The 19132-nt window shown below is 38.3% G+C and overlaps 1 long non-coding RNA gene across 1 annotated transcript in view; it reads left to right on the forward strand.

Annotated features, from left to right (window-relative positions):
* Positions 1 to 637: 637 nt before the first annotated feature.
* Positions 638 to 19132, forward strand: part of LOC138752567 (uncharacterized) — a 36905-nt gene continuing 18410 nt past the window's right edge. Inside the window, exon 1 of the long non-coding RNA XR_011350740.1 lies at positions 638 to 925. This is a non-coding gene — a long non-coding RNA (uncharacterized lncRNA). The remainder of the gene's footprint in view (positions 926 to 19132) is intronic.

Raw genomic sequence — 19132 nt, forward strand, 5'->3', positions numbered from 1 at the left:
TCATTCAAGATTCTAATCTAGCAGGAAGATCCACCTCCAAATCCATCAATTGTTCAGTTTCCACCTTTCCATCTTATCTATTTCCATCTTTTAAGCTCACCAAGGGCTTTGGACAAAAATCTTGGGTCAACTTGGAATCTGGTAAAGAATTAACAAAGGTTAATGCATCTTGTGCCCTTTGAAAAAATTGTGACTGATATTGTCCAGAGAACACCTTATCTAAAAACAGATCTATATCCTTTCTTCCACAGCACTGCTTTAGCTGGATTAAATTCCTTTAGTCTCTGAATAACTTTGGGGGTTAAATCGGGATAAGAGAAGACCTTATTACCCTGTATCATCAATGGGCCTTGATTCATACGAGCTTGTTGGATTGCAGCACGTAAAATCATTTCCCGATCCTGATACCCAAGACATCTAAGTAATATTGCTCATGGTGGTTGACCTGGTAAATGGCTTCTTTCTTAAAACACGATGGGCCCTATCTAATTCCAGATCTTCTGAAAAATATTCAGATCCCAAAACATCCAGTATCCAATCCTTAAAAAATCTTAAACGATTTGCGCCCTCAATACCCTCAGGTAAACCCACTATTTTAACATTATTCCGATGACTTTGATTTTCCAGTGCATCCATTTTCTCAATTTGCCATCCAGTAATCGATTCTTCAATCTGATCAACTCTATCTTCAACATTCTTCACTCTGTCTGGAACCACATCAGCAGTTGACAGGCATCTATTAATGTCCAATTTAATTGAACCAATTTCACCAGATAAATCTGACATTCTATCGTTAACATCAACATCAGTGCCATCTTGCGTCGCTGCGCACACAGAGGGCACCAATACTTCATCTGACCTTGCCATAGATGAATGCTGCAGTTTCAGATCCATCAAAAATCACTCCTGAGGCTTCAGTTGTTCGGTAGGCCCAAATTCTTCTGTTTTTTTTCCAGTAGTTTAAAATGTATTTTTTTTAAATTATTGTATTTTCCCTGTTTTTTGTTTCTTTCATTCTCAGAAATTAAAAAAAAAATCTTATTTAGAACGTTCAGTTCTTAATCAGTCCTATAAGTTTGGGTTTTAAACAGTCCAGTCAGGGAGACCATCTTGCCATGCCACCTGGAGGCTACATGTTTAAACAAAAATGAGTTTTTGCTTGTGGTCATCAGACTTTCCGGTATCGTAAACCATTTAAGCCTCTTGGAACAGACATTAGGTCAGAGGTTGTTATGGAAATGGTGTGGTTTTGAAGTGACAAGTATGTTTTGGACAGAAATGAAACTAAAACCATGGTGATGCCATATCGCATGATGTCAGAGAACCATAAAATCAAGGCAGAAAGACATTTTGAAACCAGAAGGAGAAATTAACCCTCCTGTGAAAGAGTAGTCTCTAGAGAGAGAATAAGATGCTGTTCTGTATTGTATTATTCTTATCATAGGAGATGCACAAAATCAATGGCCATAAAGAAGAGTCACTTCACTGTCTCTTTGAAAAATGAGGATAGTTTTAGAATTGAAAATAAAGTAACCAGAAAAGTGTGGAAGTGTGTTACTCCTGGAAAAGAGGATTGCAAAAATAAGTGGCTTTAAAATAAGAAAGACCATTTCCGACTGTCTCTTAAGCTACACATTCCAAAATCTTTAAACAAGAGAGGAGAACACATGAGTGAAGAATATCTCTCTGAAAGACAACTCATCAAAAGACTTGCGAGTTTAAAGAAATCTCAAGATATAATGTTTAAAAGTGCTTCATAATCACTTCTGAACTGCATTTTAAAAAGGTCCTCAAGTTCAACAAGATGTTTGAAACTGGACTTTAAAGTTGACTTTTTCAGAATCAAGCTTAAACTGTAATGGTTTGAATTTAATCAAGCACACCCACACACCCACCACTTCCGCCCCCCCCCCCCCCCCCACACACACACACACACACACACACACACACACACACACACATTCACGCATAGTGGCATTTAAGATAGAGTTAATTAAGAAATGTTAATAAAAACAATCTTTTTCAATTTATCTGTCTGATGAATTTTTCATAGCTGTTCCTTTGTTTAAAAGGTTGTTAGTTTGTAACATTTCCCATTTAGAAAATATTCTGCCTGTTTATTTTTTTACTAAAGTGCATAACCATACTCTTTTGGACATTGCATTTTATTTGTCACTTCTCTCCCCATTCTCCTAATCTATCCAAGACCCTGTTTCCTCCACACTACCTGCTCCTCAACCTACCTTTGTATCATCTGCAAACTATTTAAATAACAGAGATGAGGGGTTGACTTCATCACTGTGTTTATTCATTTGAGCACAGAAAGTAATTTCCCTGACCTCAAGGGTGCAGTGCAGCACTAATAAGTAACATCCCATTCATTTAAGAAGTATTTTTCCCATTCAGTTCTCTTCACAAGAAGGTCTGTGCACCCTCCATCTGGTGACAGCAGCTTTCCTGCACAATATTCGAATAATATCTTGAGTTGTGCAGTCTGATGGTGGTGAATACAGCTGCCTTAAGTGATTTTAGTTTACTCCAAAATGCTGGAGAAACTTAACAAGTGATGCTGTGCCCTTTATGTAGCAAAAATAAAGATAGCAGGTGAATGTCATTAAACAAGAAAACCTTCAGGTGGTGTGATATCTGTGTCTCAGTGGGATAATATCAAGTACCTTAAAGTTTGGCTGGTTTTCTCTTCTTCCCAGATCCATTCACTTGAAAACAGTCAAATGCAAATTTAAAACATTACAAGTACTTTCTCATCGACATTCTTTCCTCTTCAGGAATGAATATAAAACATGACCTTGAAGTTAGTTTACTTTGAATTAGCTGGTGCATCATGGATGCAAGGAGTATTTCTTGTACCAGAGGGTGTTGACTTTAAGCATGCTGAATATTAGGCACACAGCTTGCTTGTGTGAGGCCAGTGAAGCGAAGACTGTGTAGCTCTATAGACAAACAATGGGGAAGATTCAAGGAAAATCCAAAAATGATACTCATGCCATCATGGGACCACCTTCAGCTCCTTTTTTAATTTAATTTTATATTTCATTGATAATATCTAATTTTCATTTTATGGTCCCTAGTTTTGGTTGCGTGTGGATCACATTTTCTTCAAGGTAAGCATTTTCTATTATTTTAATAAAATATTAATCCTTTATTCTTGGATTCCACTGGCAAGCCAACAATTATGGACCTTTCCAGATTTCAGAGGGCAATTCATAATCAACTACATCCAGAAGTCTGGAGCCACACATATGTCAAACTGTAGGAGGGTGGCAAGATGACTCTTCAGAAGATTACTAAAGAACCAGATGTTTTTTAATGATAAAGCAGAGTTTTCTCAGTCATTTTTAAAAAAAGTTTAGGCATACAGCATGTTAACGGGCCATTTTGCCCCACGAGTCCATGGTGCCCAATTTACAACCCATTAACCTATACCCTCGGTATATTACGAACGATGGAAGGAAACCATAGCCCCTGGAGAAAATCCGTGGAGACAGGGAGAACGTACAAACTCCTTCCAGATAGTGCAGGATTCAAACTCTGGTCTGGTCCCGATCGCTGGCGCTGTAAAGGTGATGAACTAACCACTACGCCAACCGTGCCATCATCTTTCCTGATTCTATCCTTTCTCTTTAGGACTTTTTTGCTTACTTGCATTTAAATTGCTTTGTACAATGCTGCCATCTGCTTAGACTCACTGAGAGTTCACAAATTGATCATCCTCTGTAATCAATGCAAGTGAGGTGATGATTAAAGTTACAGATCAGTATAGCACAGAAACAGTCTGACTTGTTCATGTCAATCAAGATGTCTATCAATGTGAATCCTATTTTCCTGCATTTGGCCTATATTACTTTATGTGTACACTGTGTGTAGTTTTTTTTTTGCACAAGCTGCTAATTCTGCCTTGCCCACAGAAAAAAGAATCAGGGTTTTATGTGATGGCATGTATGTACTCTGACAATAAATCTGAAAATTGAAATCCTTTCCCATCCATGTACCTATCTGAATTATTTTCAAACATTGTGATACAGCTGGCCTTACCATTTCTTCTGGGAGCTTGCTGCATGTGCTCCCCATGCTCTGAGAAACCTACCCCTCAGATGAATCTGAAATACAATATCCTTTATTCCCTTCACAGTCCTTAAGACCAGGAGCAGATATAGGCTATTCAGCCCATCGAGTCTGCCTCATCATTCAATCATGAGCTGATCCATTTTCCCACTCTGCCCCATTGCCTGACCTTCTCCCCATAACCTTTGATGCCCTGGTTAATCAAGTACCTTCCTATCTCTGCCTTAAATACACGCAGTGACTTGGCCTCTGCAGCTGCCTGTGGCAAGAAATTCCACAAATTTACTACCCTTTGGCTAAAGAAATTTTTCCACATCTCTGTTCTAAGTAATCAGAGATGTGGAAAACTTTCTTCATTCCTGAAGTTGTGTGCTTTGTCCTGGACTCTCCCACCATGGGAAACAATCTTTCTACATGTACTCTATCCATACCTTTCAATACTTGAAATATTTCATTGAGATCTCCCCTAATTCTCCTAAATTCCAAAGAGTACAGACCAAGATCTGTCAAACGCTCCTCAAATAATAACCCTTTCATTCCTGAAATAATCTGCATATTTATTTTCTCTACAAAAGTACAAGATCGTAAATTTTCCATTTGGCATTTCTCTGCCTATTCTCCCAATCTGCCTAAATCAGGTCCAATTATCTGACAGTACTGGGGATCTGGTTCAGAGGAAGCAGAGCATTTGACAAGAACTGACTGGAGTGAAAAGCCAATGTGAAACAGAAGCAAAGAATGTAAGAGTAGGGTTCTTTCTTGATGACAGGTAGAGACCTGGTCATTGTAAGCAAGTTGCTACATTTGTGGCCCATACACCATTCCTGTGCTGCATCTGCCGACAATGCCATTCTCCATCTCATGTGGGGATCTATATTGAACCCTGAATGAGAATCCTCTCTGGAACTCCGGAGTGAGTAGGAAAACGTTCCCAATATTGCCTCTTTGCTGTTTCTGGCTTCATCAAGCTGCACAGAGACTCTATGTACACAAATACCAAGTGTCACCAGGCGCTGAGGTTCGACCTGTCCACCCTTTAATGAAGAATGGAACATCCTATTCATTTGTACTGTGCCCTCAGACTTGTTTCTTGTAGAAAATTTTCGGCAGATAAATATCTTTAACCGCACATCAATCAGACTGCGGTCAACATGGAACAACTTGGAGTGGAAGATGAATTATGTGGGATAGTTCAGTCATCAGAACACCTCATCACCAGAAAGAACCAAAACCTGCTTAGTCAGTGCCTCTGAGGTGGCTGCAGTAGGAAGATGAGATAGTAACCCAGCTCCTTGTGGCGTTGTAAAGATCCAGAAGGGATGCAACAGTTCTTGTTGCCATTTATCCAGAACAGCTGCATAAAACAGGACTGTTCTATCGGCTGTTTGCAGGGATATATACTGAGATAAACATCAATTGCTGCTGGAGAATCATTAGTGCAGTGAAATATACAACTTGGTCTTCTCAAAACCTGTTGGTCTTCCAGTGTGAGGAAATGCCCACAGTTGATAGCTGCCAACTGGTATATTCCAAGATGTGGAGTACATGCTCAGGGGCACACTGAACCTTGATGTAGCCACTGCAAAGGTCTTATGGGGAATGGCTTGCAAACTGAGGGACTAGGTACAACATAATAGCTTCTTAATTATTTCATTGATGGAATATTTGGGGATGAAATATTAGTGGCATGTTGACATTTTGTAAGTGAATATAATGTTATGCTTGGTATAGTGAATGAATGTGACGCTATGTCCAATTGTAAAGCTGCATATTTTATGGATAAACTACATTTTCGGAGAAAAATTACTAGTAATTGAATACAATTGATTTAAAAGACAGAAATATACAATTGAAATAAGTTCATAATGTAGTTAAATCTTTCATTTATATAGGTAATTTAAGTCTTCCAGCACAGAAACGTGGTTTTCTCTTGTGGCAGGTTTAGCTTACTTGAATATTAAGAAGTAAAATTCTATCAAATTACAATGAACATATGTTGAACTTCTTCTCTTATGTATTAGTATTTGACCAGTCATTTCACAGAAATATTTAAAAATTGAATTAAATACAGAATCTTTATTCAAAGATATTAAATGATGTATGACTTTATTAAATAACATATAAATTAACAGCTACATTTTTCTCACTGTATCCATTGACTCCTAATGTTAATCTTTGTAATTCTCTTCAGAAATATGAACACATTTCTTATTTTACAGCTGCCTTTTAATGATACCTTGGTTCTAAAACACATCAGAAGCATCAGGAAAGGTATAATAATCATTTGGACAGATTTGTCCATTTGTTAAGCAAGGGAATTTTGTGCCACTAAATTCAAGGAATCTAGATATTGCTTTCTTATTCCAAGGTTACACTTCTTTTACATTAAATGTGTTTGAATGTGGTTCAGCAAATCTAGATATGTATTCCATTTTAAATTATTTTATTCTGGAAATCTGAAATCATTTTCTTTTTACATTCATCTGGAATTAACATTTGTAACATAGATTATGGTTTAAAATTTATCCTGATTAATTGTGATTGTGGTTTGCATAGAAAGAGAAGTTGTTGCCTGATTTCCCATTGCCCATCTTTTAATTAATTACTGGTAGTCCTTCAGTTCGAAGAAGACAAGTTATTGTGCCATTCATCTGTGAACTTTCCAGTTCCAGTCTGAAAGCACAGATTCTAGCACAATGGGGGCATTGGAAGTCCAATTTTGTATAATTGTGGCTACTGCTTTGTGACATTGTAGAATGTGTTGATAGAACCAAAGACTTGTTGATCCAAACCAAGGCTTTTATTAACTAAAAGACTGGAGCATATCACAAGTAGGTCGACCAGTCCAGAATAACCTTGTCTGACTAGGAGCAATCCTTTAAGACCTCCCACTAGGTGTGGCTACGCTCTCAGCCCATCACAGTCATCCTACACTACAATCTGTACATATACACATTGGTCATAAGAATCTGTACATGGTTATCTATCAGTTTTTTTCTTTAAAAACTGGTGTTGGCTTCATAGCACAGGGCTCACCAATGGGATCTGTCAGCAGCTGTAGCTTCTAGTTCTTTTGGCTGAATGTTACAGTTGCATAGGGTTTTCTTCACAGCATCTTTATAGTGCTTGTGTGGATGACCTTGAGGTCTTCTTCTGGTCTTTGGTTCACTATAGAGCAGCTGGAAAGGCATACAGTGATTGTCCATTCTGATGACGTGTTCCACCCACCACATCTGGGCTCTGACGATCAGGGACTCGATGCTGGTGGATTTCGCTTGACCCAAGGCCCCCAGGTTGAAGACACGATCTTACCCACAGATGCCAAGGATGGAACTGAGAGTGCACAAGTGGGCACAGTTGTTTGATGTGATGTTGGTACAGAGTCCAGGTCTTACATACATATAGGAGAAAAGGGATGACCATTGCTCTGTAGACTTTCACCTTGGCAAAGATCCTGATTTTGTGTTGATTGAGCACTCTGGTACACAGCTTCCCCCCCACCCCCCAACCCCCCCCCCCCCTTCAGAGCCTGGCTGGCCTTACTAATCCTGGAGTCAATTTCTTTGTCCAAAGACCCATCACTTAAGATGATGCTTATCAGTTATTTGAAACTGTTTACCTTTGCCAGATGGGGGTTGTTAACAGTGATTTTTGGTTCTATGGTGTTGGTGTTTGGCATGGACTGATGGAGTACTTCAGTCTTGTTCAGGTTGGTATTCAAGCCAAAGAGCTTAGCAGTGTCTGAGAATGTATTTAGCATTAACTGCCAAGAGCATAGAGTCATCAGCAAAAGTGTTTCTTGAGTGACTGTGCCCATGCTTTCAAGAGGCGAAGGTCAAAGAGAGAGCTGTCCAGTTGGTACCTGATGTATACTCCCCCCTCCCGACTTTGGACAGCACATGACAACGTGCAAGTGAAGAACAGATTGAACAAGACTGTACTAGTACACAGCCCTGCTTCACCCCATTAGAAATGACAAATGCAGCTGATGTATCATCAGTGCAGAGGACCTGTCCTATCATTCTGTCGTGCAGCAGATGAATCATCTTTACAAATTTTTTGGGCATCCGAGGATGATCCAGAGAACCTCCCTGCTTACAGTGTTAAATGCCTTTGTCAGGTTAATGAAGACAGAGTAAAGAGGCTTGTTCTACTCGATGTACTTCACCTGAACTTGTCTCATGGCAAATATCATGTCCACTGTATTCCGTTCTGGCCAAAAGCTGCACTGCGCCTCTGGGATATCCCTTTCTGAGACAGTGATAAGTGTGTTCAGGAGGAGGTGGGTGAAAATCTTGCCTGTGATGGGCAGCAGTGAGATACCCCTGTAGTTTCTGCACAGTTTGATTTGCTTCCCTTATTTAAGTAAGTATTTTATTGTTGCAAAAAAAAATGCTATGAAATTTTTAAAATGCAGCCTGCGGTACTCACAAATACAATATTAGAGAGCATATAAAAAACCCAAGAAAAACAAGAAAAAAACAGTAGCATTAAAACAATACAAAATACAACTACACTAACTGGCAGAGTTTAATTCTTGAATGGCTCTGGGATAGAAACTGTTTTTGATAAAATGATAAAATGGTCCTTTATCTTCTACCCGAGTGGAATATATTAAACAAATGATGGCCCGGGTGAGTAGAGTCCTCAAGGATATTGGCTGCCTTCCCGATACAGCGAGATCGAAATAAATCCTCCAAAGGGGACAAGAAGCACTCAGGTCTTCAATCCGAGTATAGTTGTGGCAGTTTGCACAATGACATCTCTGATCTGCTTCCACTTACCAGAACAGGTTCCCACAAGTGGCAAATTGCCGAAGAGTTTCATGAACTACATATGCCCACTTTTTAATTAATTAATGATATTGCAAACATAGGAATAAGAGTACAAAGAAAAGGAAGCAGGAATAGATCATTCAAGATCATGGCGAATCTTCTACCTCACCACTACATTACAAAAAATATCCATACCCCAACTCTCTTGATGTTCAGAAATCTATCAAGCATCTGCTGAACTATACATACCTACTCAAGAAACTAAACCTTCACTGTCTCATAAACATCTTTTTCTTTCATCCATATGCCTGAGAGTCTTTTAAATGTCCCTATTGTACCAGCCTCGACCACCACAAAATCACTGACTACTTTCTGTGTAAAAAGACATCCTGACATCTCCCTTAAACTTTCCTCCCCTCACCTTGTACAGATGTCCTCTGGTTTTTTGCTATTCTCACCCTGGGAAATAAGTGTTGGTTGACCCCCCTCTCTATGCTTCTCATCATCTTGTAGATCTCTATTGAGTCACCTCTCATCCTTCTTCACTCCAAAGAGAAAGCCCTAGCTTAGTTAATCTTGCCTCATAAGATATATTTTCCAATCCAGGCAACATCCTGGTAAATCTCCTCTGCGCCCTCTCCATAGCTTCCACATCCTTCCTGAAATGAGGCGACGAGAACAGAACACAATATTCCAAGTGTGGACTAACTAGAGTTTTATAGAGCTGCAACATTACCACACAAATCTTCAGAATCAGAATGTATCATCATAAAATTCATTGTTTTGTGGCAGGATTATTGTGCATTACTGATTTTAAATTATAAAAATGGTAAATGAATTAATGCACAAACTCAATCCCCAAACTAATGAAGGCCAGCATACCATAAGTCTTCTTAACTACCCTATCAACCTGCATGGCAACCTTGAGAGATCTATGAAGTTAGACTCCATGGCCCACCTGATTTTCATATTGTTAAGAATTCTGCCATTAACCACGTACAGTTCTTCATTTTCAAATTTGACCTTCCAAAATGCATCACTTCACACTTATCTCCAATGAATTCCATCTGACACTTCTCCATCCAACTCTTCATCTTCTCTATATCCTGTTGTAACCTTTGTCAACCTTCTACACTATCTACATACCTCCAGCCTTCATGTCATCTACAAACTTATTGAAATATCCTTCCACTTATTTGTCACATCATTTGTAAAAAGAGGAAGATCATATTTTCTTGGGTAATGAGACAAAAATCTGCACACTGCTGAGGACCTATGCAATTTTAATAAGACATAGTCATATGTCTCGAACATACAGATCCTACCGATCTGCACAAACTGTTAACCATTCATTCTCTCCAGTCTCACACTAATCCCATATATTCTCCCCATATTCCCATTAGATCCCTTAAGATTATCACTCATCCACCAACTAGAGACAATTTAAATTGACTAACTACCAACTCACCCATCAAACCCCCTCACATCAAAGGCTAACATATATCATTTGATCTCCAAATCATTTGCTACCCTTCGGTTATTTGTGTCCCTATATTATCCATTCTCTTACCATTTAACAATTACATTAGGTGTACCAAAGAGTATGGCCCCACTTTCTTCCAAATTTTTTCAAGTTAAATTTATTGACAACATGGTAGAAGCTCACTCCAGCCATTAAAACCCATGCTGTCCAATTACACCCAATTAATCTACCAACCTTGTATGTTTTTTGCAGGGTTCAATGAAACTGGGCAACTCACACAGGTCTTGGGGAGAATGTATAAATTCCTTACAGACTGTGTCAGGTTCAAATTCAGGCCAATTGTTTCATCCATTATGTAAAAAATTATGAGATAAGCCCAGCACTAATAACATTTTTTACATTTAATATTTAAGAATAGGAGGTATTTAATACTCAAAAGGACATGATTTAATGAATAGGCCAAAGTGAAAAACCTTTAGTGTTTGCTTTCCCAGTAGTCGCTGTTTGAGACTGGTGCCTCCTTTGACTGAACAACTTATTAAGGCTCTGTCGTTCACTGATAGGTTGAAACCACTTCCCTGACATTTGCTGCTGTGTGGTTTTATTCAAGTTTGAGTAATTTTCTTGGCTGAAAATGAGCATTAGAAGTTCCCGGTTGTGAGAAAAAAGCCGATAGATTTCTGTCATTTAAGGGAAATGAGAAGATTCCAAAAACATTGAAACTCCAAGTTGCTCTGTACATTTTTATTCTTATTCACAATATTGCAAAAATTATTCATGGAGAACACTTTGTGAGATAAAGGCTACTTCAGTCAAGGAGCATATTATTGAGGCTGAGGCTGTTCTTTACACTTTACAGAATATGATTAAAACATTTCATTTTCTATATATATTTTTACATTGAATCAGTTATTGCAGATAAAAACTGCTGATTAACAGGTTCGAAATCATGTCTTTCTATAAATTTATACAAATATTGAATCAAAATCTGAATTTATTGTCATGAAGAAGACACAAAATTTACTGTTTTGCGGCAGGGTCAACAGTGCCAACACATAAACCAGCTTACAAAAATAGATAAAACTAGAGTGCGAAAAGTCACAGGAAGGCAGTGTCTTTAGTTTAATGATCATTCAGGAATCTGATGGTGGTGGGAAAGAAGCTGTCCTTGTGCTGCTGAGTGCTCATCTTCAGGCTCCTGTACCTTTTTCCTGATGGTAGCAGAGTGAAGAGGGTATAGCCTGGCTGATGGGGGTCTGAGAATAGAGGCTGCTTTCTTAAGACACTGTCTCTTGTGGATGTCCTCAGAAGTGAATGTGATGTCGTAGGTTGAGTTAACAAACCTTTGGAGTTTTTTCTTGTCCTGAGCGTTGGCACCTCCATACCAGGCAGTGATACAACCAGCGAGAATACTCTCCATGATACACCTATATAAGTTTTCGAGGTCTTCGGTGACATCCGCTGGCATGTCTTCATGATGGCATCGACATGGAGGCTCCAGGCTCATCAGAGATGTGACACTTGGAAATTTGAAGTTTCTGACCGTCTCCACTGTTGAGCCCTCAATGTGGTCCACAATCGTCTCCTTGGTTTTGCTAATGTGCAAGGTTATAACATTGAATCCAGTTTATTTGAGTTTCAATCAATTTTTAGATGAATGATTGAATGCTAATACTTTCTATTTATTTATTCACATAATGGATTTGATGTATCTGCTGATACTATTTTGAGCAGCATTTATTTGTGGGGGATGGTGTTGTGGCAACTTCTCTATGCCATTATAATTGGAAGTTAAATTTGTTTTAAGATCAGTGTATATTAATCTTCAGATGTGTACTGATATGCTTAAATGTATTTCTCTGTAAATATACTTATTTAGTTTTTTAAAAACTACATGAAATAAATTTTCTTCAGAATATTTCCCATCCCTATTTACTGTTGTCTGCAAAATACTGAACATATTTTTTCTAATTTAGCTGGTTTCATGCCAACACCCACAAATGCTGGTTAACACTGCAAGTATCAGTTTCCATGTAGTCTCTGCTTTTTCCTATAAATCAGCTTTGCTTCCGTTAAGTCTTCTTTTGCACAACTTCCACCATTTGTTTAGTCTTTTTTTCTCAAAACTTCAATGAAGATTTAGTTATCTTTTTGTCCACAAATGACACTTCATGTATAAACTTAGACATTAAAGTATAAAATTGTCATGTAAAGTCTCAATAGAGCCCTGATCCAAAATGATGACTGACCATATTTCTCCATTGATCCAGCTTGACCCACCAAGTTTCTCCAGCAGTATAATGTTTGCTCAAGATTCCAGCATCTGTAGCTTTTGTGTTTCTCTAATTTCTTTCAAGTTTGAAAATATCTCATTCACCTGAATTATTAACAATGTTTTTCTCTCTCTCCACTGATATTACCTCACCAGAGGAATATTTTCAGCCTTTTTTTTTCATACATCAAAGATTCATATTGTTTGGACTGATGAAATAATTCATCCTGGTTTTCATACATTTAACATTTTACCATTGGAGTTTGTTGCAATCTGCAAAATATCCCAAACAGTCAGCGTACAATCTCAATGATAGTGTTGTCATAAAATCTTAAACAACATAATACATTAGAATTTTGTGATACTATTTGTACTGTACAAAATATTGGGAGTGAAATTTATCTTTGAGGATTTACCCATCCAATTTCCTTTTTTGCTGGCTTCGGTAGGAAACAAAATATGTCAGGGTGTCTGAAGGGATATAATTAGCCGAATCCATTTTTATCCCATTGTCCACAATTATTTTCACCTGTTTTGTTCAAAAATGAAGCGAGAGAGTCAAAGCATTTACTCTCGCAGCTTCCTGTAACTGACAAAACAGGAATAAATTGTGGATTTACCAACATGTAAGTCTGACATCGGTGGTGGGTAAATTAATGGAAAGTGCTCTTAGAGATGGTATATATAACTATTTGGAAAGGCAGGGATTGATTCAATGTAGTCAGCATGGTTTTGTACAATAGAGTTTTTCGCTGAGATACAAAAAGGTTGATGAAAGGAAGGGGTGGATGTTGTCTGTTTGGACTTTAGTAAGGCTTTTGATAAGGTTCCCCATAAGAGGTTAGTAAGGAAAGTGGAAGCATTAAGTATTAATGATGAAGTAGTGAAATGGATTCAACAATGGTCAGATGGGAGATGCCAGAGAGTAGTGGTGGAAAATTGTTTGTTGAATTGGAGGTCAGTGATGAGTGGAGTGCCTCAGGGATTGGTACTAGGTCCACTTCTGTTTGTCATATTAATGATCTGGATGATAGGGTGGAAAATTGGATTAGTAAATTTGCAGATGATACAAAGGTTGACAGTGTTGTGGACAGTGAGGAAGATTATCAGAACTTACAGGGTGATGTAGGACAGTTAGAAGAGTGGACTGAAAAATGACAGATGGAGTTTAATACTGATAAATGTGAGGTGCTACATTTTGGTAGGACTAATCAAAATAGAATATACAGGTTAAATGGTAAACAATTGAGGAGTGGAGTGGAACGAAGGGATTGAGGAATCATGATACATAATTCTCTGAAAGTTGAATCACATGTGGATAGGGTGGTGAAGAAGGCATTTAGTATGTTGGCTTTCATAAATCAGAGTATAGAATGCAGGAGTTGGGATGTTATGTTGAAATTGTATAAGGCATTGGTAAGGCTAAATATGGAATACTATGTACAGCTTTGGTCACCAAATTACAGGAAGGATATAAACAATATAGAGAGAGTGCAGAGGAAGTTTACAAGAATGTTGCCAGGGTTTCGAAGTTTGAGTTACAAAGAAAGGTTAAGCAGGCTGGGACTTTATTCTCTGGAGTGTAAAAAGTTGAGGGGTGATTTGATAGAGGTATTCAAAATTATAAGGGGGACGGATAAGTCAATGTAGATAGGCTTTTTCCACTGAGAGTGGGGGAGATTCAAACAAGAGGGCATGGATTGAGAGTAAAAGGGGAAAAGTTTAAGGGAAACATAAGGGGGAACTTCTTCACACAGAGGGTGGTGGGGGTATGGAATGAACTTCTGGCAGTGGTGGTAGAAACAAGATCGACGTTAATATTCAAAGATAGGTTGGATAGTTATATGGACAAGAGAGATGTGGAGGGTTATGGGCCAAATGCGGGTCAGTGGGACTAGGTGGGAGATGATGTTCAGCATAGACTAGTAGGGCCAAAGTGGCCTGTTTCTGAGCTGTAAATAGCTATATGGTTTAAAAAAGATGATGATGTTCACAATTTCATTATTGCACAACATGCTTGGTCAAAAATGAGGGAGAACTCACAAGATAGTTAGATGGCAGAAAGAGGCTATTTGTCCCATTAGGTCTGTAGCAGCTTCGTGTCAGAATAATTCAGGTAGTCCCATACCCCTTGCTTTTCACATAACCCTGCAAGTTAGTTCCTTTCCGCTATTTGATCATTCCAGTTTGAATCTTTTCACCACTACAATTAAATTGTTTCCATTATTAACCACTGATTATATTCAGAAACATTCCCCATGCTGCCTTGCCAATCACATTCATTGTATGCACTCTAGTTCCATGCAGGCCATGGGAATAGTTTCTTTCTGTCCATTTTATCCATACCTTTCATGATTTTAAAAAACAGATGTCCTCAAAATTTCTTTTCTAAAGAGAACAATTACAGCAACTCCAGTCTTTCTAAAAAAAAACCAAAATCACACATTCTTGGGGAAAACTCTTTCCCAATGGAGGACAGCTCCATTTGTGGCCTAACCAGTGCTTTCATCATTACTGCCTTTCTCTGAAGTTGATGATTTAGTTTATAAAGCTCAGGGTCTTATATGTTATTTAACCATTTGCTAACCTATCCTGCCATTTTCAATGAATTACAATAATAATAAAATACTCGTCACTTTTCTCAGCTTGAAATTTCAACCCAATTAGATCTGTTTCATGTCTAATTGTTATCTGCATGTTCACCCTGCCTCTAACTTCTATGTCAGCTCTATATTTGGACACAATCTCCTAATCACCCAAGACCAGATCATTACTATATGTAAAAACAATAGAGGTCCTAGAACTGACCACTGAGGAACTTCAAAATATATATCCATCCACTCCATAAAGCTTTTCCCAGCAGTGCTTGGTTTCCAGTTGAACAATTTTCTCTCCATGTTGGTGCAGTCTGATATACGCAGTGATCTTCAAACTTGATTACAAGCAATCTCACTCACCAAACTTCTCTGTATTTTAGTAAAATAGCCACATGACGTGAGTTATGAAAATTGCGGACACATGGTGAAAGGAGTTACAAATATATCATAGCCTTAACAAGAAAGACGTAACAATACATCATCCTGTTTCATGACATAAAAATGTTCTCCCTTACAGCCTATTGTTAGCATTCTCATCTCAAACAGACACATATTTGTTCTGTCCTTGAAAACTACTGCCTTTATCTCTAAACTTCATTTTCTCTCTCAATTTTCTTTCTTTTATAAAAATTCACCAATATGTAATCTCCCAAATCTGTGCAAATCTCAACAATAACTTTGTTTTAACAAGTTCATTCAGGTTTCCACCCACTTGTGACACCACAAACTCATAATCAAACTCACAAACATCTTCCTCTTTGATTGTGGCCACATGCATTTACATCAATTGCAGTGTTTTGACATAGTTAGCCACAAGTCCCTCACTGATATCTGTTCTCCACATCTGCAGACATTGAGACAGTTATCATGGAAAATGTAAAGGAGCAAAAAAACTAGTGGATTCAGTCAGTTAGAGGAAGTTTTCAGAATGAAAATAGTTAATAATCATTAAGTTATCTGGTTCCACTGTACCCATTTCTTCCTTACCTCAGAATCGGAATCAGAATTTATTCTCATGAACAAGTCATGAAATTCCATGTTCTTACTTTTATTTCCAGTATGACTGACAGTGGGGTCTGTTGCCATGCTGTATGTCAGAAAAATGAATTTTAGAAAATATTTAAAAAATTTGAGCCTAGAATCAGAAGACTCAAAGAAACTAAATAAAATAGTGGGTTTTTTAAATATTTTAATTTGGATAGTGTGTTTTAAAAAGTAGCAAGAAGGATTTCGGAATGAAATGAAAATTCTGAATTCAATGCGTAAGAGGAACAAATTCAATACTCCATGGTACTTGGAGATGAAATGGTGTGTCAAGCAAGGAGGGATACATTTGTAATATTTATCAATGAAATTTAGGATATATAAAATCATTTTAAATTTGTCGAGTTGTTTTTGTTTATTGTTAACCAAGTGTTCGCATAAAGATTTTTGTAAAATTATTATAATTATTTAAATACATTTGTGGTAATATCTTTTGCCAATAATTATGCACTGGGCACAAAAATAATAAATCCACAGAATCTTTGTACCCCGAGTAAAGTTATAGTTAAAGGAGGCAAATTTCTAGAGTGTATGTGGTTACTTCTTTTCTGAGATATTCTAATTTCTTCAAAATTTAATGGTGCCCAGCAAATGAATTGTGTATATAAATTGACTCATATGGTTGACTGAAAGAATAATGTAGGACAGAAGATGAACAGTGAGCTAATTTTCATTATGAATGGTAGATTATCGCAATTGATCTCTATCAATGAACAGATAGCTGTCAATTTCCTTTCTGCTACTCAAAACCACTTGTTTTTAATTGGTAACTTATTCTTCTGTGGCACACTCTCTAACCTTATGTCTTGATAATCATCATATTCTATATTCTTCAAAGAATTCCAGCACTGAAGCTCACTTTAATCAAATAACAAATCTAAGTGGAGTGGGAATATTATCTCTTCAAGTATCAGTTGGGCTTTCATCAATTGGGAAATCATAATGACTTGATCACACAGAACACTTTCTAAGGTGGCCACACGGACAATGAAGGGATTGTAGGAATGTTATACAAATTTCTCATACCCGTACTAAAGGGACAAACTCTGCTCAGATACCCAAAATCAACATCACCCCAAATGTAAATGAATGCAATTTACATAATTTTGTAATCAACTGTTCCTCTTTAAAATATGAATATATGTTTGATTTGGTGATGGATATTGTTGGTGTTGAGGCCTTAAAAGGGCCAAAATATAGATATAGCCTGCTTTACGAATACTCAAATTACGAAAATTCACTTTTATGAAGAAAGCCGTGTTCGTTTTTACGTAAGGATTTGAATGGGTTTTTGCTTTAATGAAAATAGCCTCCAATAGTAGTGAATGGGTCTTCACCTTACGCTCTTTTGGCTTACGAATGGTTTTCTTGGAATGCTCTAGTTTCATAAAGTGGGGTATATCCATATACAACAAGGTATAATACATTGCAAAGTGGGTTTGTAAACTTGAAATGTACTGGCAGATGAGTTTCTGGCATCGGGATACACTCAAGCATCAACATCATGATTTTATCTTCATTTTCAGAAATGTGATTGAATCCTCTCCACTACTGATTGGAATAGTGCAACTCCAGCAACATTCATGAAGCTTGATAATCTCCCAAACAAACCAGCTTCAGGGTTCATTTTCTCTGTCAGTGCTCCATTGTGGTTGCATTGTGTGCTTAAGCTACTCTGAGAGCACCTCCGAAACTATGATATCATCACGAAGTAGGAAGAGGCAATGGATACATTGGAACAAGAACTTGAGCTTTACTCCCAGCTGCACACCATCTTCACCTGGAATTATTGATCTATTGGTTCATTATTCTCACTGCTGTGTTTAAAATTAAATGTTTAAATTAGACATACAGCACCATAGCCAGCCAATTGGGCCCTATGAGTCATGCCGCCCAAATTACATTCCAATAACCTATAGCCCGGAATGTTTTTGAATGGTGGGAGGAAACCCATACAGATACAGGGAGAATGTACAAACTTCTTACAGTCAGCATGAGATTCAAACCCAGGTCCAGTCCCGAATGTTGGTGCTGTAACTAACCGCTACACCAAGAAGGTACAGATGCCTGAAGAGTAGCACTCCTCAGTTCAAGAAGACTATTTTATAATTGCTATAAGACTCTTGAATCTCTCCTTGTTGGACTCATTTTGGACTGCTCTGACACCACAAAAGGACTGGCTGTGCTATTGTAGCTTATAGTATCCTGCAGCAGTACACGACTCTGCTCTGATACCCAAAGTCTACATCAATGTAGTCTACATCACCTACGGCTCCTAGAATGCTTCCACCAGCGTTGTCTCCACTCCATCCTCAACATTCATTGGAGCGACTTCATCCCTAACATCGAAGTACTCGAGATGGCAGAGGCTGACAGCATCGAATCCACGCTGCTGAAGATCCAATTGCGCTGGGTAGGTCACGTCTCCAGAATGGAGGACCATCATCTCCCCAAGATCGTGTTATATGGCGAGCTCTCCACTGGCCATCGTGTCAGAGGTGCACCAAAGAAGAGGTACAAGGACTGCCTAAAGAAATCTCTTGGTGCCTGCCCCATTGACCACCGCCAGTGGGCTGATATCGCCTCAAACCGTGCATCTTGGCGCCTCACAGTTTGGCGGGCAGCAGCCTCCTTTGAAGAAGACCGCAGAGCCCACCTCACTGACAAAAGACAAAGGAGGAAAAACCCAACACCCAACCCCAACCAACCAATTTTCCCCTGCAACCGCTGCAACCGTGTCTGCCTGTCCCGCATCGGACTTGTCAGCCACAGACAAGCCTGCAGCAGACGTGGACATTTTACCCCTCCATAAATCTTCGTCCGCGAAGCCAAGCCAAAGACATCAATGTACTATTAAATACAACTTACATAAGTTTGT

Source organism: Narcine bancroftii, chromosome 1 (assembly GCF_036971445.1).
Source record: "Narcine bancroftii isolate sNarBan1 chromosome 1, sNarBan1.hap1, whole genome shotgun sequence".
Taxonomy (NCBI): Eukaryota; Metazoa; Chordata; class Chondrichthyes; order Torpediniformes; family Narcinidae; genus Narcine; species Narcine bancroftii.